Source organism: Argopecten irradians, chromosome 3 (assembly GCF_041381155.1).
Source record: "Argopecten irradians isolate NY chromosome 3, Ai_NY, whole genome shotgun sequence".
In the NCBI taxonomy this organism is placed as follows: domain Eukaryota; kingdom Metazoa; phylum Mollusca; class Bivalvia; order Pectinida; family Pectinidae; genus Argopecten; species Argopecten irradians.
The window spans coordinates 41,236,155-41,262,725 of record NC_091136.1 but is presented as its reverse complement, the minus strand read 5'-3'; the positions used below and the strand labels follow the sequence as shown (position 1 = coordinate 41,262,725).

Here is a 26,571-nt window from a genome sequence, read left to right as displayed (position 1 = left end):
AATTATTCCTGATTTTACGCTACACCGGAAATAAAGCAGAAGACCTGCAGGTGAAAAACACACAGGTAAGATGTCTGAGATATTTACTGTTTGCGAAGTATATTGACGCATCAGTTTATAAAATCTTCTTTTAACATGACATTTGTTTATGCTATTATTAATATTTTATGGGATGTTATGAATGGAATAACTAGTTCGGGCGCAATGATGTGATGCACTTCCGAGTAGTCCTAGCTCATAACTGCATAATTGATAAACAATGCACTGATTGAAAGACACTTTGTTTTGAAGAAATTTCGATGTTCGTTGATTCAAACTATGAATACGTAACTTAATTGAAGTTACACATTCGTTAACAGTTATTCAGTTTAATAGAACAGTCTTGAAAACAGTCCGATTTCGTTTTTAAAATATCACATCAGTGGTGTAAGGGAGATAACTCGCTTATTGATATCATTGAAATCATGGGAGGTTACTCTTATGACCATAAGGATCAAACTTGAAATTGTACCAGTTGTACATATCATTATAAACTTTTGAGATTCGCTGCATATTTGTTTTAAAGGGACAATTCAGTGAGGCTAATTCTGTTACCTAACCATGAAGCAAACTTTGAAATAAATGTATTGTTCTGCATTGCTTATGAAACATATAACAAGAAATATTGACAAATTCCACGACATTGTTAAGTATTTTGATTGATCAATAGGATTAAGCAGATATAATATGTATGCTGTACCCATACCCAAGCCAAAGTCATGTACGTTAAAGATGCTCCACCGCCGACAGAGCATAAAGGACATTCATCATTTGAACAATAACTGGTGTTCAATCGTATATATATATGTTTAATGAACACAAAATCTATAATAAGATAACTTATTTTGCCTTTGATGCATGAGCAATCAGTATTTCATTCTATATAGAGTATAGTGACACAGAATTTTTTCGGGATGCAATTAATTATTGCTTTATATTTTTAACTTAAAGTAAAATTAGAAGCTCAAACTTTTCAATGGTGGTAATGGTGTAAAGTAGGTAACTTTTGTAACCGAAGAAAAATACTAAATTGTTTGCTCATGTTTTTGATAGTGAAAAAATACCATTTGTCAGCGGTGGAGCATCTTTAAGCATTGAAGTCACTATTTTTTAATTTCATCTTTTGTTTGCAAACTTTAGTGAGAATCTGCTACACGGATTCACACTAAAGTTTGCAAACAAAAATTTATTTCATAATGCAATGAAATTAAAAAATAGTGACTTCAATGCTTATAATTAACAAATGCAATTCATAACCACTGAGGAGTTGATGAAATGATATTTAGACGAAAACATTCACCTAATAATGTTAACACACTACTGTAAGAGCGATTTGAGTAGTTCTAGACAAAAAATTCTTTACAACACTGGTAAGGGCCAGGGTTCGGGGTACAAGACATCTGACCACAATGTGTAATGGCGGACAGCAAGCGAGTTTGAACATTTCACATACATTTCTCTAGAATGGGCTTTTTTGGCATATCACAGTAAAATCAACTGATCTAATTTCCATTAGAACTGGTTTGTTTCCGATATATATGCAAAATTTAATGTACTCTGCGACTGAAGTGTCCCTAAATCTAAACCATTGCAAGTGTGTACACTGCAGTAATGGTTGATTTCTTAAAGATGCTCCATTGTCGACAGAGCATAAACAATTCATCATTTGAACAATACATTGTAATTGGTGTTTACTCATATAAATTTGTGTCTAATTAACACAAAAATGATATAAAATAACTTGTTTTACTTTTGGTGAATGTGCAAATAGTACTTCATCCCATAGAGGGCATAGTGCCATGGAATTTTTTCATGACACAATTAATATTAATATTTTCATCTTTAAGTGAAATAAGAAGCTCAAATTTACCAGTGGTGGTAATGGTGTAAATCAAATAGATTTTGTAACTTAAGAAAAGTATTAATTAGTCTGCTACTGTTTTTTTTTATAGAAAACAGAATACCATTCATCAGTGGTGTAGCATCTTTAAGAAGACCATAAAACTCTGATAGACAGATTTCTAATCGTAGATAAGAGATGGCTAATCTGATATCTGTTTTTTAATTCAGTAAGCTGCGATAGCATGGGTCTTAATTTCCACAAAAAACAGACCACCCAGACCAAATAAATTTAATGTTTACAATTGAAGTCTTAAAAGTATAAATTGTAATTAGTTGTTTTTGTACTAGGGAAAATAAAAAAAAATATAATGAAATTCATGCCATTAGTTTCTTTGAAAGTAAGTTAAAGAAACAATTCATACATATATGTATACATATTATTTATCTCCAATCAGTATTTTGAAAGCAGGTTTCAGGTCAATTTCCTCCTTGTACATGTACATAAACATTAAAACACATTTATAAGGAACACGCTTATAACAAATTCATAATTATAAAGAACACACTTATAACAAATTCATGATTATAATGTAGAGTACTTTTCGTTCCCCACCAATGATCCACCATCCCTCAGTAGTAAGGGTTACAATACAAATGGGATGCCCTTGATATATTAACTATTGTAGGGGACTAATGTGTTAGATTCTTAATACAAATACCACAAATGTTGTCATACACGAATTTATATCACAGAACATGGATGACCTTGACCACCCATTGGCCTACATGAATACATGTACATATAATATATAAAAGTTAAACTAGAAACCATATCTAGTTTAAATTTTATCTTCATGGAAAATCAATTTTTGTTCTTTTTCTACGAAAGCACAATGATGTAGTTTGAATAACATTTTGTCAGTCATTGCTAAACTGCATGGTCTCCAATACTCCTAGGGTTTGTTGAAATTCTAGTGAAGGTCATGAAATGCATTGTTAACCTTTTCATATACATGTATGTAACACCAACGTAAATACGTAAACCATTTTTTATCACATCAAAACTTAGTTAGAGCTGTTTTAATTTGGTTACACTTTGTGATAATACAAACATTTTATTTACAGCTTAGGGAGCACACAAAGATAACAAATTCTGTTCTTATTCAACTGGGGAATGTTTTACTACAAAGAGAACCAAAATAACACAGTTTGACCTGGTGTTAATGTTAATAGGCCTTGACCTAAACATACAGTCCTGTAGTAAAACTTGTATTCTTGCTTCCTGATAATCTTATGCTTATTATGCTGTCTCATCTGAACCATTAAAAGAGTGGTTAAGGTGTCTTACATTCTAACACTTACCCTTCAATCTCTAAGTCTCAGTGGCTGTGTGGTTAAGGTGTCTGACATTCTAACACTGATCCTTCAATCTCTAGGTCTCACTGGCAGAGTGGTTAAGGTGTCTTACATTCTAACACTGACCCTTCAATCTCTGTGTTTCAGTGGCAGAGTGGTTAGGGTGTCTTACATTCTAACACTGCCCCTTCAATCTCTAGATCTCAGTGGCTGTGTGTTTAAGGTGTCTGGCATTCTAACACTGACCCTTCAATCACTTTGTCTCAGTGGCAGAATGGTTAAGGTGTCTGACATTCTAACACTGTCCCTACTATCTTTGTCACAGTGGCAGAGTGGTTAAGGTGTCTGGCATTCTAACACTGACCCTTCAATTCCTTTGTCTCAGTGGCAGAGTGGTTAAGGTGTCTGACATTCTAACACTGACCCTTCAATTACTATGTCTCAGTGGCAGTGTGGTTAGGGTGTCTGACATTCTAACACTGACATTTCAATCTCTAGGTCTCAGTGGCAGTGGTTAAGGTGTCTTACATTCTAACAGTGACCCTTCAATCACTGTGTCTCAGTGGCAGAGTGGTTAAGGTGTCTGACATTCCAACACTGACCCTACTATCTTTGTCACAGTGGCAGAGTGGTTAAGGTGTCTGGCATTCTAACACTGACCCTTCAATTCCTTTGTCTCAGTGGCAGAGTGGTTAAGGTGTCTGACATTCTAACACTGACCCTTCAATTACTATGTCTCAGTGGCAGTGTGGTTAGGGTGTCTGACATTCTAACACTGACATTTCAATCTCTAGGTCTCAGTGGCAGTGGTTAAGGTGTCTTACATTCTAACAGTGACCCTTCAATCACTGTGTCTTAGTGGCAGAGTGGTTAAGGTGTCTGACATTCCAACACTGACCCTTCAATCTCAATGTCTCAGTGGCTGTGTGGTTAAGGTGTCTGACATTCTAACACTGACACTTCAATCACTATGTCTTAGTTCAATTCACTATGTCTTAGTGGCAGTGTGGTTAGTGTGTCTGACATTATAACACTGACCCTTCAATTCCTTTGTCTCAGTGGCAGAGTGGTTAAGATGTCTGACATTCTAACACTGGTCCTTTAATCACTATGTCTTAGTGGCAGGGTGGTTAAGATGTCTGGCATTCTAACACTGACCCTTCAATCTCTATATCTCAGTAGCAGAGTGGTTAAGGTGTCTGACATTCTAATACTGATCCTTCAATCTCTTTATCTCAGGGGCTGTGTGGTTAAGGTGTCAGACATTCTAACACTGGTCCTTCAATCTCTATGTCTTAGTGGCAGGGTGGTTAAGGTGTCTGACATTCTAACACTGGTCCTTCAATCACTATGTCTTAGTGGCAGGGTGGTTAGGTGTCTGGCATTCTAACACTGACCCTTCAATCTTTGTCTCAGTGGCAGAGTGGTTAAGGTGTCTGACATTCTAACACTGACCCTTCAATATTTGTCTCAGTGGCAGAGTGGTTAAGGTGTCTGACATTCTAACACTGACCCTTCAATCTCTAGGTCTCAGTTGCAGAGTGGTTAAGGTGTCTGACATTCTAACACTGACCCTTCAATCTCTAGATCTCAGTGGCAGAGTGGTCTCTAGATCTCAGTGGCAGAGTGGTTAAGGTGTCTGGCATTCTAACACTGGTCCTTCAATCTCTAGGTCTCAGTGGCAGAGTGGTTACGGTGTCCTTCATAACGACAGAGTTGTTAGGGTGTTTGAAACAATATCATATGTGTGGAAATAATGTTAAAGAACCTGACCAGCACTTGATCTTGAAGTCTTAAACTTGATCCAGATAAAAGTTCCACAATAGTCACCCTGGTTATTTCAGTTCTTCTTCCTTTCTTATCTGAGTTTGTATCAACCAAGTTCCACTGTACATATGGTTTTGTATAATTATGTTTTGAATATGATATTGTTAGCTGTGGTTATTTATCAGAAAACACTGATTTCAGAGATTTTGATTGTTAAGAAAATTCAGGAGTTCTTGAAGGAAAACCATCAATGCACCCATACACAAGTCCTATACTGTCATACTGCATGTAGATTTTACCTGGCAACTTCCTTGTATGCAAAAGTAAAAATGTATGAAAAATTTGGAAAAGTCACAAACTTTGAAAAGTTTGTGTGGCTATTTTCAATTGGGAATGCATAAAATGCTCTACATTGGCCCAAAAAATGCACTATATAATAGGCATTGGTTGATAAATCAACTTCATCTTGTCAAACTGCCTCTTTTGTAGTGTTATGTAAAGGCATTTGAAAAATTTATTTCCTATTTTGAAAACATGTTTTGTTCCTGCCATGGGAATTGATTACTTTGAATGTTTAAAGAGGCTTCTTTGATAAGCTTGATCAATGAATCTGAACTAATCAACCTTTGTTTATTTTCCTCATGTGAAAAATTCATAAAACAATCAATGTAAAGAACTCTGTTAATTGTAATGAAAACAGGTTTTTTGTTTTCCTAAGTACTGTTTGGGGATCAGAATTCCTATATTTGGCATTTCACGGAATTGTTCTTCTTACTAATCTTGCTTGCATGCATTAAAGATAATCAGTTGAACCCATATTCGTAACATTCACAGCTATTTCGGAAATGTTTGTCATTTTCCTACAATAATCTCGGTTAACATGAAAGTTTTTATTGAAAGAAGTTTTTAGCCTTACAGTTGAAGAAAATTCAAATTTACATCAAAATTATGTTCATCTTTATTAAAAGATAAAATCATAGGGCATGGGAATGATTTAGAAACCTGCATTGTTATTTATTAAAAAAAAATCTTGATATTGCAGCTGTCAAAGAATGAGAAACAGAACATGCCTTACCTGAATAGTACTCAATGGTACTGTTTCTAAGTGAAAAAGTCTAGTTCACAGATGTCGTCATGAAAACATGTTTATAGATAAACCCGAACGTTGTGAATCACAAACCTGATTTAATTGTTGCTTCAGACAAACCGACCCCTATGTGGAAATTTCTTCGCCAAAGACGCTGGTTGCGATTGTCATCAGAGGTCCCTTTTGATCTTCTCAGCTAAGAAATTCTCTGACATTTAGATTTTATTACATTTCTTTTATTGTTGCATCGTGTTCTGAAGTTGTGGCCTTATTTAGATCTTAGATGCTCAGTTTTATGTAAACTAGGCATGTATACAGCTTTAACAAGTGATAACATCATTTTCCTGTGTGGCCCTGTTGTCGTGTAACCATGGAAACAAGGGAGCCTCACTTCCTGTTCTCATGCATGTCAGGTTTGGATGTACTGCTACACATTACATGATTGATTGGGCAATAAATTTTCAAAGAGCTCTCAATCAATGTGATTGGATGAAAATATGTTTACTTGTTCTTTCTGTCTGTCAAGGAATGTGATTGGTCAGTTATGTATTCACATATGGTATCTGTCTGGGACTTTGATTGGACTGTAAATTACAGTTTTCAAGAAATTTTGATTAAATTATAATAAGCTCTATTTGCAAATCTGTCAGTGATTATGAATGAAGATTTGGTGCCTCCAACTTATTGTGTGAAAACATCATATACACAAATTGATGATGTCATCAAATGCATAAATGATTAGAATCAAACCTTATATACTTACAGTGTTATATCTATGAACCAGAATACAGACGATCATACATAAGGATGATCAATTATATGTAAAATTTGTATGATAAAAACTACAAAGCTTTCTCTCAGATCTTAATAAGTTAGCCTGCATCATGTTATTTAAATGTATTCTCTTTGGAGTACATGCTGATATGAAAACCATGGCTTTTGTCTTTTAGAGATAAAAAAAAAGAATACAAATCTTTCCACGTGTATGTTTTATTTAGTATCTACAGCATATAGATTATCATATACAGCATATGTACTCCAGTACAAAAGGTCAACAGATATGTTTGTTGGATTTTGTGATTCTGGTGAGGTCGTTCTGGGGTCACTGTGACCTACTTTTTTCAAGCCTTTGAGATTGATTATATAGTAAACAGCGCTCTATAGGATTGTCTGTAAAACCTAATTTGATTTGTCTGATACAAAAGGAACAGCTCCATTGATTTCTTGATGTTAGCTGTGAAAACTTCAATTTTAAATCATGTTTAAGTATGTAATATTGGATGAGAATTCTTGTCAATTTGAATTTTATTATCTGAGAGCGGGGTCAGAAAGCATCGTTTATCCAAGGTCGTGTTGGCCGCAAGCAGCGGAAATGGTAATAGAGGGTTGATGTGTCTTCGGGACGGTGAGGGATGGTGAAGAGTCGGTAGAGGTGATTTGATTTGTAATGGCGGCCATTACTATACTGGCTGATTGCATTCACTAATGTGTAGACCAATAGAGCTGTATGTATTATTATATAACTCACCAAGTTGATTTCCGTGTACAGCACCAACATTACAACAGAATTTGATGGGCATTCAAGTATCATCCTTTGGCTTGAGATAATAACAAAGAAATTTGTAGACGATAAAAGATTTGAGTCATATTGATAAAGGAAACCTTTAGGTTTCCTTCAATGTAATTAACCTATACATGAATCTGTCTATAAAGACCTGTGTAACAATTACCTGTATAAATATAGCAAAATGTGTCTAAAAATAATACCTACCTATACATGTCTCTTGATAAAGATCATCCATACATATAACAAAAACCTGTCTATAAAGATCAATGATATATATTGTCTTTTAAGAACACCTCCATATAAGTCACCTGTTTATATAAAAAAATGTCTTACCAAAACCTGTCAAAGACTCCTTCTGTATAAAATAGTTGCCTGTCTATAAAGAACATCTATATATAACAAAAACAATGTTAGCAAACACCTGTCTATACAGACAATCATATGCATGTTTATCCAAATTATGTCTATAAAGAACCTGTATGCAACTAAAACCTATATATATATATATAAAGTCAACCTGTTTAAATGAGAAAGCATGCGTTTAAAGATATGTTTGATGGTGACCGGGTGTAGCTAAAACCTGTCTATAAAGGTCATTTTACAAACCATATTCTGTCTACTATGAGTCACCATAAAACAGCGAAGTTTGCTAACAAAAGTCACCTATATATCAAACCACTATGTACAATAACCACATAATAAAATAAAATATATACCTGGTAATTATATAGCAAAAAACTCTCTTTAAAAGTCATACACAAGTACTAATGTATGAATTATTTTGTTATAATGCAAAATTTTGTTTAGTTAGGACACCTGTATACAAAATTTAGGTTCTAAGATAAAAAAAAAAATGACGAATTAAGATTTTTCAGAGTAGATAAAAAAAAGTCCTTACTTGTAAAAATGACATTATAGTATTATGATGTAATTTTAAAAACAGTTTTTGGTTTGTCTTTTGAACTAAACGGGTGTAGTAAGTAGTGAAACATTTCCTTCTGTTTTCTAGGTTTAAATGTTAAACACTGGATCCAGAACTTTGAAGTGTAAAATCATGTGGATTTCGAACATTAATACAGTCTCGTGAGAGATTCCGATATAAATTCGCTTTTACTGTTCAAACATCACAAATTTTTTAGGTCAACAAAGCAACATTAATTACTCTAAGCGGGAATATGTAAATACTAACTGTTTCTTTTATGTTTGGTTTCATTTTTTTTCTGGGATAATTAAATGAAATTAGCAAAGTAGTATTCTATACAGCTGGACTGCAGAATAATGTGTGTTACGTCCGGGGAAATGCTTTAACGGAGTCGGAGCTGGATTATTATGACAAGGGAATGGCATGTATATTGATCAATTAAAGGATTACATTTGCTGGATGTGTAGAGACAGGCTGCAACTCCTTTATAGGAGCTAATGTTAATTACGTTTGTTTGTCGCTTCAAATGCATCATTGTAGCATCAATTCCCGCATTAAGCCATGTGTGAAGTATGTTTGCTGATTACGCGGGACTCAGGTTCCGTGTGAACTACTGCCTCCTGATTCAGCTTGGACATGCCCGTTTTCTGTCGATATATTTCTTGACATCGTAAAACTCAGAATCTAGATTTTATTTTAACATTGTGGTATTGTCACGTGAGGACAAAATCATGTGACCTCTATTTGTCAGTGCATTGCTTTATTAAGTACTGCAGCAATAACTTTTGTACTCCAATCTGTGGATGTATTCATTAGTTATCTTAACAACTTCCAGTTTATGTATCGTACAGTTGTCTCATCTACATCAAAGTGATGTCATTGTCATGACAACCCATTTCATAAAATGTACCGGTATATTTCAGTTTATAAAAATCCATGTCAGGTACAATGCCTTGTTGTAATATTTTAATACTTTTATCAGTATACCTAACCTGAAACTCATCAAGATAAATTGATCCAGATGCACCAGCAAGTTGCTTTGTATGTTGTCATTTAATTAAACAATTTTGAAAAAAAAAAAGTAAATTGAAATGAATTAAGATGGGAGTTGATTTAAATCTCAGACAAAGATAATCGAATATTACAATGAATACCTGATGGAACAGTGTCTGCTTTGGAAATACGCATGACACCATAGTAATGGCTATTGAGTCATGACTTTGAAATCTGCACGTAGGGCAGTTGAATATTACAAGATACTAATTGCCATATTTAGGTTAGTTCTTTTCCTCTGGATACTCTGGCTTTCCTTCAGTTGAATTGCTGGGTACTGTTTGCCATATTTAGGTTAGTTCTTTTCCTCCGGATACGCTGGCTTTCCTTCAGTTGCATTGCCAGGTACTATTTGCCATATTTAGGTTAGTTCTTTTCCTCTGGATACTCTGGCTTTCCTTCAGTTGAATTGCTGTTTACTTATTGCCATGTCTAGGTTATTTCTTTTCCTTCAATAACTCTTTCTTTCTTCCTTCAGATTATGACACATATCTTAAACTGATTCTGGTTGTTGATTGTAGTATAATTCCTACAGAACTGGGTACTGTAATGATGATGTTATTTTAGTATTTCTCACACTAACTACAACACTCAGTTATGATAATGTAATCATGGTTGGTTAGACTATGTCATATTAACAGCCAGGGGCATATAACGACAGCCTCCCCTATATGCAGTGTGTTGTGTGTGTGAATGCCTGTATGTTTTGGGAGGCTGCGTAAGAGTCACTATAAATAGGAAGCTCTTGTGTAGTTTATAGTGCTATCTCACTGAAGCATACTGCCAGAGACGTTGGGCAGCACACCTCAGTGTTGGTCACAGGACATATCACTATTGAATTGATAAGTGAAATGGAAAGTTGAATATGGTTTGTACTCCTTTAGGCACACCAAAATGAGACCTGAATTTATAAAAGTTAGGTAATATATGATGAATGTAAATTTGTGTACTGGATTTAGAATGTTTATAGTATGAACTATGACCTTTGAGGAGAGATTAATGATTTCAAATTGATCACATATCAATTACAAATAAAAAAAGAATAAAAATGTTACATTTTTGATAACTGGGGTGACATCAATGTCTTTTAAAGCATTCTGCATATAGACCATCTGCTTTAATAAGACCACTTTTCTATGGTCCCAGATGACCAATTTCAGCAGAGTTCAACCAGTGTATAAGACTATGGCTATAAAGACCATTTCTTTCTGTCCTCTGGGTGGTCTTTATAGACAGACTTGTTCATGTCATGTCATCAAATCAGCAAACTAGAAATCAATCTTTATCAAACATTTTTTTAAATAATGATCAGCATCAGAGGTGCAACCGTGTATTCAATTTCGCCCAATCCTGCAAGACATCATTTCAAAACCTATATCTTCTACCTGAAATATACCTTGATGCAATAAATGTATTGGAAATTTAATTAATTTCATTTAATCTTATAAAACTTTCTTTTTTTAGTTCATTTACCTGTGTTTTTTACTAATGACTTTACCTTAACTTCAACAACTATTAAACCATACCTTGTAAGTAAATAGTCATTTTGTACTTGATAAAAAACTCTGTTACAATTTCAATGATAGGCAAAAAATTTTATGTACTGTTTAAAGTACAACTCTAAGCATAGACTATTACATAGCTCATCAACACACAGTTTGATGGGACGTGATGAGAAAGAAGCAAAGATGGTGAGCTGTGTGAGAGAGAGAATACTTGGAGTGACAACTTATTTTCGATGCAGCAAATCGTAATTGAAATGAGTAGAGAAAACCTGTTTGGTTTGTGTTTTTAATGCCGTAATGAGATTTCGAGCTTGCTTTGGGTGATAGTTACATGTTCACGGAGCGTGATTGTCTTTACCCACTAATGGTGCATTTTACCCCGATGTTGACGTGTGACTGTCTGCTCCTACTAATGGGTCCGCCCATTCTACCTTCTTACATGTATAGCTCAGGCCATAGTTTTTTTTAGGAAAGCTGGACACGTCTAGTCATTAGAGACCAATTAACATGCCAAACACCTCGTTGTTCTTAGTGTAATCATGCAGCGCCTAGCTCCAGCTCTGTGATGGCCCTCTGTGATGGCGCTCTGTGATGGGACTCTGTGATGGCGACTAAGGTAGTAGGAATCACCAAACATAATCAAGACAAACATTTCAACACAAAAATAAACAATCTCTCTGATGCTGATGGAAGAAAAACATTTGGGGAGTCTGACAGCTGTACGGTCTCAAGTGCTTTTCTGGTCCTGTTCTGTCTCCCAAAACACATGTACCCCAGCCGACAGCAATGATAGAAAACAATTTGGAGGGAACTTACAAGGGCTCTTCAGCAATGACCAGACGATGTCATTTCACTGTATTCTTCTCCAATCTTCTGTTTGATTCCCAGACCATTGATTGTACAGGTACAATAAACATTCTCACACAGCATTATTAACCTTGTCTGATTTATCAACATTTTTCCAAGTCCTTGTGAACCTCTATTAAAGCTAGCCTTTTACCCATCTAACAACCTTGCTAATAGTAATTTTGCAGTCATTGTAATTTTCTTAATCCTTCTTTACTCAAATTGGTACCAAACCTCTACACAGTACTTGCCAACAAAACTTAATTTCTAATTACCACTGTCCCCCTTCCCCTATTAAAATTAGTGTCCTTATCTATACCCTTCTAAGTTCTTGCCAACATTTTCAAATCCTAAACAGCAATCATAGATCATTATTCCTTTCCAAGTCCTAAAAGTGCAAGTCAATCTTTGCATAAGTGTACCTTAACACAAGAGCATGTCAACCTTCTCAAGCTAAGTCAACACTCTCAAGCTAAGTCAACACTCTCAAGCTAAGTCAACACTCTCAAGCTAAGTCAACACTCTCAAGCTAAGTCAACACTCTCAAGCTAAGTCAACAACTCTCAAGCTAAGTCAACACTCTCAAGCTAAGTCAACCCTCTCAAGCTAAGCACCTCAGCTAAGTCAACCTCTAACTAAGTCACACTCTCAAGCTAAGTCAACACTCTCAAGCTAAGTCAACCCTCTCAAGCTAAGTCAACACTCTCAAGCTAAGTCAACCCTCTCAAGCTAAGTCAACACTCTCAAGCTAAGTCAACCCTCTCAAGCTAAGTCAACCTTCTCAAGCTAAGTCAACACTCTCAAGCTAAGTCAACACTCTCAAGCTAAGTCAACCCTCTCAAGCTAAGTCAACCCTCTCAAGCTAAGTCAACACTCTCAAGCTAAGTCAACCCTCTCAAGCTAAGTCAACACTCTCAAGCTAAGTCAACCCTCTCAAGCTAAGTCAACACTCTCAAGCTAAGTCAACCCTCTCAGAAGTACAAGTCCTTGTCAACCCTTCAAAGTCGACATCATCCCTACAAAGTCCACATCATCCTTCAAATTCATTGCTAATCTTTCAAAGTTGAAGTAAACACTCTCAGTCCTCTCAGTCCTTGCCTACCCTCCAAAGTCTTTTCCCACACTTCAAAGTCCTTTAAAACCCTCCAAAGTCCTTTCTCATCCTTCAAAGTCCTTTCAACCCCCAAATTCATTTTCCACCCTCCAAAGTCATTTTCATGCCTCCAAAGTCCTTTCCCACCTTTCAAAGTCCTTGCCTACCACCCAAAGTTTTCACTACATTTTAAACTCCTCAGCAATCCTGCCTAGTCCTTGAACACTCTTACATACCATTTGCAGTCATTTTCAAACCCCTTTAAAATATTTTCCGTTTGAAATGAATTTACTTAACCCTTCATGATCTGATCTTTGTTATTTCCAGCTCTCCTTATACGGTAGTCCTTCCTGAAATTAAAACAGTCGGCTAGTTTTTACCAGTTCTCAATAATGCTGGCTTCTGTACAGCTGATCATTTGGTCTGCGAATGTAATAAACATTCAGAAGTTATAATGAAATAAACTTGTTTTTGAAGTAGTCTTCAATAAAATCATTGTGCGTGGTAATTGACTGAGAAGAAGCTTTCTGATTCCGGACGACATGCAATGTTTGCCTATTACACTCAATAGCTCACATCAAGCCATCCCTGTCAGGATCAAATCGTGTTGTATACAACATTACGCTTTTGTTCTGTATTACTGAAAATATCAAATATTATTTCAAAGGAAAGGACTGGTTATTAGGACCCCCAGGGGTCTCCTGGATGTATATATAGTATTTAGCCCCGGGGGTACCCTGAATCTTTGTACAATGTATCACTATGTATCACTATATATAACACTGAGGCCTAGCAGTACCTATAAATGTGAAATGGTGAGCTCTACCGCTCCCAGGGGCAGCGTACTCCCTGCCTCTCCCAGGGGATGTCAGTCCCTGGGTCAACATCTGGAAAAAAACAGCACACATAACATCCAATCTTACTAATGGAAATAGGGCTGGCTTTGTCCATCAAAGGTATCAGGCCTGCAGTGATAAAATGGCTGCTGTATAAGGTGATTTAATGGCAAGTTGATTAGAGGGGATGTGATGACACTGTTTTATCACTGCACTGACAAAGTAATTACACACTGACGCTGATCTATATACTCCATGTGTTGTTATACTGTACAGAATACCGACTTATCCTCATAATTAGTCACCAAAACACTGTAATCTACCTTATAGAAATAGTCCTGTCACCAAAACACTGTAATCTACCTTATAGAAATAGTTATGTCATCAGAATACTGTAATCTACCTTATAGAAATAGTCCTGTCACCAAACATTGTAATCTACCTTATAGAAATAGTCATGTCACCAAAATACTGTAATCTACCTTATAGAAATAGTCCTGTCACAAAAAAACCCACTGTAATCTACCTTATAGAAATAGTCATGTCATCAAAACACTGTAATCTAGCTACCTTATAGAAATAGTCATGTCACCAAAATACTGTAATCTACCTTATAGAAATAGTCCTGTCACCAAAACACTGTAATCTACCTTATAGAAATAGTCCTGTCACCAAAACACTGTAATCTACCTTATAGAAATAGTCCTGTCACCAAAACACTGTAATCTACCTTATAGAAATAGTCCTGTCACCAAAACACTGTAATCTACCTTATAGAAATAGTCCTGTCACCAAAACACTGTAATCTACCTTATAGAAATAGTCCTGTCACCAAAACACTGTAATCTACCTTATAGAAATAGTCCTGTCACCAAAACACTGTAATCTACCTTATAGAAATAGTCATGTCATCAGAATACTGTAATCTACCTTATAGAAATAGTCCTGTCACCAAAATACTGTAATCTACCTTATAGAAATAGTCCCGTCACCAAACATCTGTAATCTACCTTATAGAAATAGTCCTGTCACCAAAACACTGTAATCTACCTTATAGAAATAGTCCTGTCACCAAAACACTGTAATCTACCTTATAGAAATAGTCATGTCACCAAAATACTGTAATCTACCTTATAGAAATAGTCCTGTCACCAAAACACTGTAATCTACCTTTAAATAGAAATAGTAACTACATTATAGAAATCCTGTCACCAAAACACTGTAAATCTACCTTATAGAAATAGTCCTGTCACCAAAACACTGTAATCTACCTTATAGAAATAGTCCTGTCAAAACACTGTAATCTACCTTATAGAAATAGTCCTGTCACCAAACATTGTAATCTACCTTATAGAAATAGTCCTGTCACCAAACACTGTAATCTACCTTATAGAAATAGTCCTGTCACCAAAAAACTGTAATCTACCTTATAGAAATAGTCCTGTCACAAAAACACTGTAATCTACCTTATAGAAATAGTCATGTCACCAAAACACTGTAATCTAGCTACCTTATAGAAATAGTCCTGTCACCAAAACACTGTGTAATCTACCTTATAGAAATAGTCCTGTCACCAAACACTGTAATCTACCTTATAGAAATAGTCCTGTCACCAAAACACTGTAATCTACCTTATAGAAATAGTCATGTCACCAAAATACTGTAATCTACCTTATAGAAATAGTCCTGTCACCAAAACACTGTAATCTACCTTATAGAAATAGTCCTGTCACCAAAACACTGTAATCTACCTTATAGAAATAGTCCTGTCACCAAAACACTGTAATCTACCTTATAGAAATAGTCCTGTCACCAAAACACTGTAATCTACCTTATAGAAATAGTCCTGTCACCAAAACACTGTAATCTACCTTATAGAAATAGTCCTGTCACCAAAACACTGTAATCTACCTTATAGAAATAGTCCTGTCACCAAAACACTGTAATCAACCTTATAGAAATAGTCCTGTCACCAAAACACTGTAATCAACCTTATAGAAATAGTCCTGTCACCAAAACACTGTAATCTACCTTATAGAAATAGTCCTGTCACCAAAACACTGTAATCTACCTTATAGAAATAGTCATGTCACCAAAACACTGTAATCTACCTTATAGAAATAGTCCTGTCACCAAAACACTGTAATCTACCTTATAGAAATAGTCCTGTCATCAAAATCTGTAATCTACCTTATAGAAATAGTCCTGTCACCAAAAACTGTAATCTACCTGTAAAATCTCTCACCTGTAATCTACCTTAAAATAGTCCTGTCACCAAAACACTGTAATCTACCTTATAGAAATAGTCATGTCACCAAAATACTGTAATCTACCTTATAGAAATAGTCCTGTCACCAAAACACTGTAATCTACCTTATAGAAATAGTCCTGTCACCAAAACACTGTAATCTACCTTATAGAAATAGTCATGTCACCAAAATACTGTAATCTACCTTATAGAAATAGTCCTGTCACCAAAACACTGTAATCTACCTTATAGAAATAGTCCTGTCACCAAAACACTGTAATCTACCTTATAGAAATAGTCCTGTCACCAAAACACTGTAATCTACCTTATAGAAATAGTCCTGTCACCAAAACACTGTAATCTACCTTATAGAAATAGTCCTGTCACCAAAACACTGTAATCTACCTTATAGAAATAGTCCTGTCACCAAAACTACCTTACTGTAATCTACCTTATAGAAATAGTCCTGTCACCAAAACACTGTAATCTACCTTATAGAAATAGTCCTGTCACAAAACACTGTAATCTACCTTATAGAAATAGTCCTGTCACCAAAACACTGTAATCTACCTTATAGAAATAGTCCTGTCACCAAAACACTGTAATCTAACCTTATAGAAATAGTCATGTCACCAAAACACTGTAATCTACCCCTGTCACCAAAATTGTAATCACCTAGAGAAATAGTCCTGTCACCAAAACACTGTAATCTACCTTATAGAAATAGTCCTGTCACCAAAACACTGTAATCTACCTTATAGAAATAGTCCCGTCACCAAAACACTGTAATCTACCTTATAGAAATAGTCCTGTCACCAAAACACTGTAATCAACCTTATAGAAATAGTCCTGTCACCAAAACACTGTAATCTACCTTAATCAACCTTATAGAAATAGTCCTGTCACCAAAACACGTAATGTAAGAAATGTCACCAATGATAGAAATACTCACCAAAACACTGTAATCTACCTTATAGAAATAGTCCTGTCACCAAAACACTGTAATCTACCTTATAGAAATAGTCCTGTCACCAAAACACTGTAATCTACCTTATAGAAATAGTCCTGTCACCAAAACACACTGTAATCTCTACCTTATAGAAATAGTCATGTCACCAAAACACTGTAATCTACCTTATAGAAATAGTCCTGTCACCAAAACACTGTAATCTACCTTATAGAAATAGTCCTGTCACCAAAACACTGTAATCTACCTTATAGAAATAGTCCTGTCACCAAAATACTGTAATCTACCTTATAGAAATAGTCCTGTCACCAAAACACTGTAATCTAGCTACCTTATAGAAATAGTCCTGTCACCAAAACACTGTAATCTACCTTATAGAAATAGTCCTGTCACCAAAACACTGTAATCTACCTTATAGAAATAGTCCTGTCACAAAAAAACCACTGTAATCTACCTTATAGAAATAGTCCTGTCACCAAAACACTGTAATCTACCTTATAGAAATAGTCCTGTCACCAAAACACTGTAATCTACCTTATAGAAATAGTCCTGTCACCAAAACACTGTAATCTACCTTATAGAAATAGTCATGTCACCAAAACACTGTAATCTACCTTATAGAAATAGTCCTGTCACCAAAACACTGTAATCTACCTTATAGAAATAGTCCTGTCACCAAAACACTGTAATCTACCTTATAGAAATAACTACCTTATAGAAATAGTCTGTAATCTACCTTAATCTAGAAATAGTCTGTCACCAAAACACTGTAATCTACCACCAAAACACTTAATCTATAGAAATAGTCCTGTCACCAAAACACTGTAATCTACCTTATAGAAATAGTCCCTGTCCCCAAACACGGTACTCTCCTGTCTGTACCTACCTATAGAAAATATCAGAACTGTAAAATCAGCTACCAAAATAGTCTCAGTCACCAAAACACTGTAATCTACCTTATAGAAATAGTCCTGTCACCAAAACACTGTAATCTACCTTATAGAAATAGTCATGTCATCAAAACACTGTAATCTAGCTACCTTATAGAAATAGTCATGTCACCAAAACACTGTAATCTACCTTATAGAAATAGTCCTGTCACCAAAACACTGTAATCTACCTTATAGAAATAGTCCTGTCACCAAAACACTGTAATCTACCTTATAGAAATAGTCCTGTCACCAAAATACTGTAATCTACCTTATAGAAATAGTCCTGTCACCAAAACACTGTAATCTAGCTACCTTATAGAAATAGTCCTGTCACCAAAAACACTGTAATCTACCTTATAGAAATAGTCCTGTCACTCAAAACACTGTAATCTACCTTATAGAAATAGTCATGTCACCAAAAACACCATAATCTAGCCTTTTACTCAAAATAAGTCCTTCACAAAACAATGCTGTAATCTAGCTTATTGAATATTAGAATTGTCCAAGATTTTACACTGTAAACTACCTTCATATAGAGAATAGTCTGTCACCATCTTAGAGAATAGTCTGGTAATCTACCTATCATAAAGTCTAAGTCAAAACTTAGATAATTTTACCACTAATTATAGTCCAGCACCAAAACACTGTGCACCAGAAATCCCATGTGAAAAAAGAATTTTAACCCTATCGAAACAAACTTTTCATAAAACACTGCCATCTATTGCCCAATTTTATATAAATAGTATTTGGATTGTTGCTGTGAAACACTGCTGGTCTACAGGTATAGCAATAGTCCTGTCACTATAACACTGTTAATCTACAGAACTAGTCATTAGTTCACCAAAACACTGTTTGTCAACCAACGTAATCTAGTATATAGAAATAGTTGTCACTACCTGTAATAGTAGAAAATTGTCCTGTCACTACCTGTCAAGTACCTCCTGTATATCTACAGTAGTTGTTTCACTACCTGTCAGTACCTCCTGTATATCTACAGTAGTTGTTTCACTACCTGTCAGTACCTTTGTATTACTACAGTAGTTGTTTCAGTACTACCTGTCAGTACCTCCTGTATATACTACAGTAGTTGTTTCACTACCTGTCAGTACCTCCTGTATATCTACAGTAGTTGTTTCACTACCTGTAAGTACCTCCTGTATATCTACAGTAGTTGTTTCACTACCTGTCAGTACCTCCTGTATATCTACAGTAGTTGTTTCACTACCTGTCAGTACCTCCTGTATTACTACAGTAGTTGTTTCACTACCTGTCAGTACCTCCTGTATATCTACAGTAGTTGTTTCACTACCTGTCAGTACCTCCTGTATATCTACAGTAGTTGTTTTCACTACCTGTCAGTACCTCCTGTATATCTACAGTAGTTGTTTCACTACCTGTCAGTACCTCCTGTATATCTACAGTATTGTTTCACTACCTGTAGTACCTGTATATTACAGTAGTTGTTTCACTACCTGTCAGTACCTCCTGTATATCTACAGTAGTTGTTTCACTACCTGTCAGTACCTCCTGTATATACTACAGTAGTTGTTTCACTACCTGTCAGTACCTCCTGTATATCTACAGTAGTTGTTTCACTACCTGTCAGTACCTCCTGTATATCTACAGTAGTTGTTTCACTACCTGTCAGTACCTCCTGTATATCTACAGTAGTTGTTTCACTACCTGTCAGTACCTCCTGTATATCTACAGTAGTTGTTTCACTACCTGTCAGTACCTCCTGTATATCTACAGTAGTTGTTTCAGTACCTGTCAGTACCTCCTGTATTACTACAGTAGTTGTTTCACTACCTGTCAGTACCTCCTGTATTACTACAGTAGTTGTTTCACTACCTGTCAGTACCTCCTGTATATCTACAGTAGTTGTTTCACTACCTGTCAGTACCTCCTGTATATCTACAGTAGTTGTTTCACTACCTACCTGTCAGTACCTCCTGTATTACTACAGTAGTTGTTTCAACTACCTGTCAGTACCTCCTGTATTATCTACAGTAGTTGTTTCACTACCTGTCAGTACCTCCTGTATTACTACAGTAGTTGTTTCACTACCTGTCAGTACCTCCTGTATATCTACAGTAGTTGTTTCACTACCTGTCAGTACCTCCTGTATATCTACAGTAGTTGTTTCACTACCTGTCAGTACCTCCTGTATTACTACAGTAGTTGTTTCACTACCTGTCAGTACCTCCTGTATATCTACAGTAGTTGTTTTACTACCTGTCAGTACCTCCTGTATTACTACAGTAGTTGTTTCAGTACCTGTCAGTACCTCCTGTATATCTACAGTACTTGTTTCACTACCTGTCAGTACCTCCTGTATATCTACAGTAGTTGTTTCACTACCTGTCAGTACCTCCTGTATATCTACAGTACTTGTTTCACTACCTGTCAGTACCTCCTGTATATCTACAGTAGTTGTTTCACTACCTGTCAGTACCTCCTGTATATCTACAGTAGTTGTTTCACTACCTGTCAGTACCTCCTGTATATCTACAGTAGTTGTTTCACTACCTGTCAGTACCTCCTGTATATCTACAGTAGTTGTTTCACTACCTGTCAGTACCTCCTGTATATCTACAGTAGTTGTTTCACTACCTGTCAGTACCTCCTGTATTACTACAGTAGTTGTTTCACTACCTGTCAGTACCTCCTGTATATCTACAGTAGTTGTTTCACTACCTGTCAGTACCTCCTGTATTACTACAGTAGTTGTTTCACTACCTGTCAGTACCTCCTGTATATCTACAGTAGTTGTTTCACTACCTGTCAGTACCTCCTGTATATCTACAGTAGTTGTTTCACTACCTGTCAGTACCTCCTGTATATCTACAGTAGTTGTTTCACTACCTGTCAGTACCTCCTGTATATCTACAGTAGTTGTTTCACTACCTGTCAGTACCTCCTGTATATCTACAGTAGTTGTTTCACTACCTGTCAGTACCTCCTGTATTACTACAGTAGTTGTTTCACTACCTGTCAGTACCTCCTGTATTACTACAGTAGTTGTTTCACTACCTGTCAGTACCTCCTGTATATCTACAGTAGTTGTTTCACTACCTGTCAGTACCTCCTGTATATCTACAGTAGTTGTTTCACTACCTGTCAGTACCTCCTGTATATCTACAGTAGTTGTTTCACTACCTGTCAGTACCTCCTGTATATCTACAGTAGTTGTTTCACTACCTGTCAGTACCTCCTGTATATCTACAGTAGTTGTTTCACTACCTGTCAGTACCTCCTGTATTACTACAGTAGTTGTTTCACTACCTGTCAGTACCTCCTGTATATCTACAGTAGTTGTTTCACTACCTGTCAGTACCTCCTGTATATCTACAGTATGTTGTTTCACTACCTGTCAGTACCTCCTGTATATACTACAGTAGTTGTTTCACTACCTGTCAGTACCTCCTGTATATCTACAGTAGTTGTTTCAGTACCTGTCAGTACCTCCTGTATATCTACAGTAGTTGTTTCAGTACCTGTCAGTACCTCCTGTATATCTACAGTAGTTGTTTCACTACCTGTCAGTACCTCCTGTATTATCTACAGTAGTTGTTTCAGTACCTGTCAGTACCTCCTGTATATTCTACAGTAGTTGTTTCAGTACCTGTCAGTACCTCCTGTATTACTACAGTAGTTGTTTCACTACCTGTCAGTACCTCCTGTATATCTACAGTAGTTGTTTCAGTACCTGTCAGTACCTCCTGTATATCTACAGTAGTTGTTTCAGTACCTGTCAGTACCTCCTGTATTATCTACTAGTAGTGTTTCACTAGTTGTTTCAGTACCTGTCAGTACCTCCTGTATTACTTTAGTGTGTTTCAACTAGTTGTTTTCGATACCTGTCAGTACCTCCTGTATTACTACAGTGTTTCAGTACCCTGTATTCTACAGTAGTTGTTTCACTGACCTCAGTACTGTATTACTACAGTAGTTGTTTCACTACCTGTCAGTACCTCCTGTATATTATCTGGATGCAGTAGTTTGTTTGTCACTACCTGTCAGTACCTCCTCTCTGTATTAATTAGTACAGTAGGTGTGGTCAAGTACCTGTCATTCGACTACCTATTCCTAGTACCTGCTGTATATCTACAAGTTGTTGTTTCAGTAGGCACCTGTCAGTACCTCTCGTGTATATCTACTAGTATAAGGGTGATTAAGTACCTAGGTAAGAAGGGGGTTTGAGTTATGTTGTGGGTTCATACTAAAATTAAGTACCAGTCCGTTAGATCTACAGTAGTTGATTCATGAGAGCGCTGGTCAGTTACCGCCTGTATATCTACAGTCTATTGGTTTTTCACTAACCTCTGCATAACCTCCAGTATATCTTACAGTATATGTTTCTATTCCGGTCATTATAACGTTACTGTATATCTACAGTAGTACTGTTATCAGTACCTGTCAGTACCTCCTGTATATCTAAAGTATATGTGTTTCGTACCTGTCATTTCCTCTCACTGTATATCTACAGTAGTTGATTTCAGTACCTGTCAGTAACCTCCTGTTTATATCCTACAGTAGTTTGTTTTCACTACCGGTCAGTACCTCCTGTATATCGACAGTATATTGTTTCAGTACATGTCAGTACCTCCTGTATATCTACAGTAGTTTGTTTCAGTTACCTGTCAGTACCTACCTGTAATGAATCTACAAGTACTTGTTTCAGTACCTGTCAGTACCATCCTGTATATCTACAGTAGTTGTTTCACTATCCTGTCAGTACCTCAGTATACACTACAGTAGTTGTCCCTGTCAAGTACCTCCTGTATATCTACAGTAGTTTTCAGTACCTGTCAGTACCTCCTGTATATCTACAGTAAGGTTGTTTCACTACCTGTCAGTACCTCTCCTACTACAAGTGTTACTACCTCAGTACCTCTGTATGAAACTACAGTAGTACCCTTTCAATGTACAGTCCTGTCCTACCTGTATTAACACAGTAGTCCTGTTTCCAATAACACTACCTACCTCCAATACCTCCTGTACTACTACAGTAGTTCAGTTTCTTTCTACAGTACCTGTCCTGTACCTGTCCAATGTAACCTATCTACAGTAGTTGTTTCACTACCTGTCAGTACCTCCTGTATATCCTACAGTACATAACTACCTGTCAGTACCTCCTGTATACTACAGTAGTACACAGTACCTGTCAGTACCTCCAGTATAAGTAGTATCATTTACTCCAATGTACACCTTCCTACCCTCCAATGAACACTACTGTCTATACCTACCCTCCAATACAGTTGTTTCACCCTGTCCTACCTCCTGTAATGACACAGTAGTTGTCAGTACCTGTCAGTACATAACAGTTACACAGTACCTCCTGTACCCTCTCAATAACACCTGTCTCTACCTCTGTATCTACAGTACCTGTTTCACAATGTCAGTACCTCCTGTATACTCTACAGTATTGTTTCACTACCTGTCAGTACCCTCCAATGACAGTACCCTCCTATACATAGGGGTTTCACTACCTGTCAGTACCTCCTGTATATCTACAGTACCCTGTTGTACTACCTCACTACCCTCAGTACCTTGTATATACAGTTGTTTCATACCCTCTTCTCCAATACCTGTCAGTACCTCCTGTATATCTACAGTAGGGGTTCCTTCACTACCTGTCAGTACCTCCTGTATACTACAGTAGTTGTTTCACTACCTGTCACCTGTACAGTCCTACCTGATATATCTACAGTAGGGGTCAGTTTCACTACCTGTCAGTACCTAAATCTACAGTAGTTGTTACTCCTCACTACCTGTCAGTACCTCCAGTATACACTACCTACAGTACTCCTGTTATACAGTAGTACACACTACCAGTCTCCTGTACCTCCAATGTACACACACAGTAACTCCAATCACAGTACCTTTCAGCTACCTGTCACACTACCATCTACTGTCAGTACCTCCTGTATAACTACAGTAGTTGTTTCACCCTGTCCTACCCTCTACACTACTCCTACACCTTTGTCAGTACCTCCTGTATACTCTACAGTAGTTGTTTCACCTGTCAGTACCTCCTCCAGTATGAATTTCACTACCCTGTCATACCCTTCATACACTCTAATGACAGTACAGCTACTCAGTACCTCCTGTATAGACTACAACAGTTTCAACCTGTCAGTACACCTGTTACCCTACAGTACCCTCACTACCTGTCAATAACACCTACTACAGTAGTTGTTTCAGTACCTGTCAGTACCTCCTGTATATTACAGTAGTTGTCAGTACCTGTCACCAATATACTACAGTACACATCCTAGTACCTCCTGTATATCTACAGTACTACCCTTCTACCTCCAATGAACCCTCCTATTATACAGTAGTTGTTTCACTACCTGTCAGTACCTCCTGTAACACCCTATCTACAGTAGTTGTTTTGTTTACCTGTCAGTACCTCCTGTACCCTCCAGTAGTTGTCACCACCTGTCAGTACCTCCTGTATTACTACAGTAGTTGTTTCACTACCTGTCAATGTACCCCCTGTACCTCAGTAGTTGTTTCACTACTCCTCATACCATACCTCCTGTAATACACAGTAGTGTTACCTGTCAGTCCCTCAAACATCAGACACCTAGTTGTTTCACCCTCCAGTACCTCCTGTACCTACATAACATAACTGTTTCTACCAGTATCTGTAGGGGTACCCAGTATCACCCTGTCAGTACCTCCTGTACCTCCAGTGTTTCACTACCTGTCAGTACCCTCCAAGTACATCCTGTATACATTGTCATTCACCTGTATTACCTGTCAATGTTGTACCCTACCCTGTATTACACAGTCCTACCCTCCAAGGGTTCACTACCTGTCAGTACCTCCTGTATCCTACCTGTCAGTACCTCCTGTACCTACAGTAACACCTCCTACTACCTGTCAGTACCTCCTGTATATCTACAGTACTTGTTTCAAATGTACCCTCCATACCCAGTAGTTGTTTCACTACCTGTCACCCTCCTGTACATAACTTCCATACCTCCAATGTACAGTACCTCCTCCTTCCAGTCAAACAATACTACATAGTTGTTTCCTCCTGTCAGTACCTCCAATGAACACCCTCCTACACTCCAATACTTACACTCCTACCCTCACAATACTACAGTAGTTGTTTCACTACCTTCAGTACCTCCTGTCAATACATACCCTCCTACCCTCCAATGAACAGTATTCAATGTCACAGTATCACTGTCATTTCACAGTAGTTGTTTCAATACACCCCTACCTACCTAATGATATACAGTAGTTCCTCACTCACCTGTCAAACACCTCTCCTACCCTCCAATTACACCACTCAGTCACTGTCTACCTACCTCCTGTATACTATACAGTACTCAATGTCACACAATACCTCCTACCCTCCAATGTACCTGTCACACTCCTGTCCAATGTAGTCCTTTAATAACTGTCAGTACCAGCCTACCCTCCAATACAATACCTCCTACCACATACTACCAATAACACCCTCCTACCCCCTCCTGTATAACAAGGTTTCACTACCTGTCACAAACACACCTGTATACTTACAGTCACAACCTGTCAGTACCTCATACCATATCTACAGTACATCAGTACCTCCTACAGTAGTTACACCAATACAGTAACCTCCTGTACCCTCAATGAACACCTGTCATACCTCCTGTACCCTACAGTAGTTGTTTCAATCACTCCTACCTCAAATTGACACCCATATAGTACCTCCAATGTATTATCTACAGTACTTGTTCACAACCTGTCAAACCTCCTGTATTACCTCCAATATTGTTTCAATACCCTCCTACCCTCCAATGGGTACACCTCCTACCCTCCAACCTGAACAGACTCCTTATACAGTAGGGGTCAGCTCCTCCAATATACACCTTCCTATACCCTCCAATCAGATAACCTCCTACCCTCAAATACATACCTCCTGTCCCTCCAGTATACAACTACTGTACAGTACCTCTACAAATACACCTTCACAACCTATACTTACACAGTAGTACTCCTCCTCCATGTATTACACAGTACCTACCTACCTCCAATGAACACTACCTCCTACCCTCAGTATGAACACCCTGTCTACCAAAACCTACACTACATTGTTTCATACCTGTCAATTTCCTACCCTATATGTTAACTCCAATAACTATACATCAGTACCCTGTCCCTCCTAATAACACCCTTCCTACCCTGTATATAACACCAACATCCTACCCTCAATGTTTCACTACTGTCCTACCTCCATATACACCCTATATCCCTCACCAATACATACATACCTCAACTACCTCATACCTCCAACATACAGTAGTGGTCAACACACCACCTACCCCTCCAATGTACTACCTGTCAACCTCATATTACTAGTAGTATGTTTCACACCTCACCCTCCTACCCTCCAATACTACACCTCCTACAGTACCAATGAACACACCACCTCCAGGACCCTCCAATCCTACATCACTACCTGTCATACCAATATCTACCCTATACCCTATACAAGTATACACACCCTCC

At 37.1% G+C, this 26,571-nt stretch overlaps 1 protein-coding gene across 4 annotated transcripts in view; it reads left to right on the top strand.

Moving 5' to 3' along the window:
* LOC138318617 (alpha-mannosidase 2x-like) overlaps positions 1-26,571 on the top strand; it is a 122,514-nt gene continuing 95,943 nt past the window's right edge. For 2 of the 4 annotated variants that reach the window (XM_069261141.1, XM_069261138.1), the window contains exon 1: positions 25-65. The gene's annotated coding sequence lies outside the window, so the exon portion shown is untranslated. Of the gene's footprint in view, positions 66-26,571 lie in introns of all 4 variants that reach the window. The other 2 variants (XM_069261139.1, XM_069261145.1) reach the window with 2 other exon arrangements.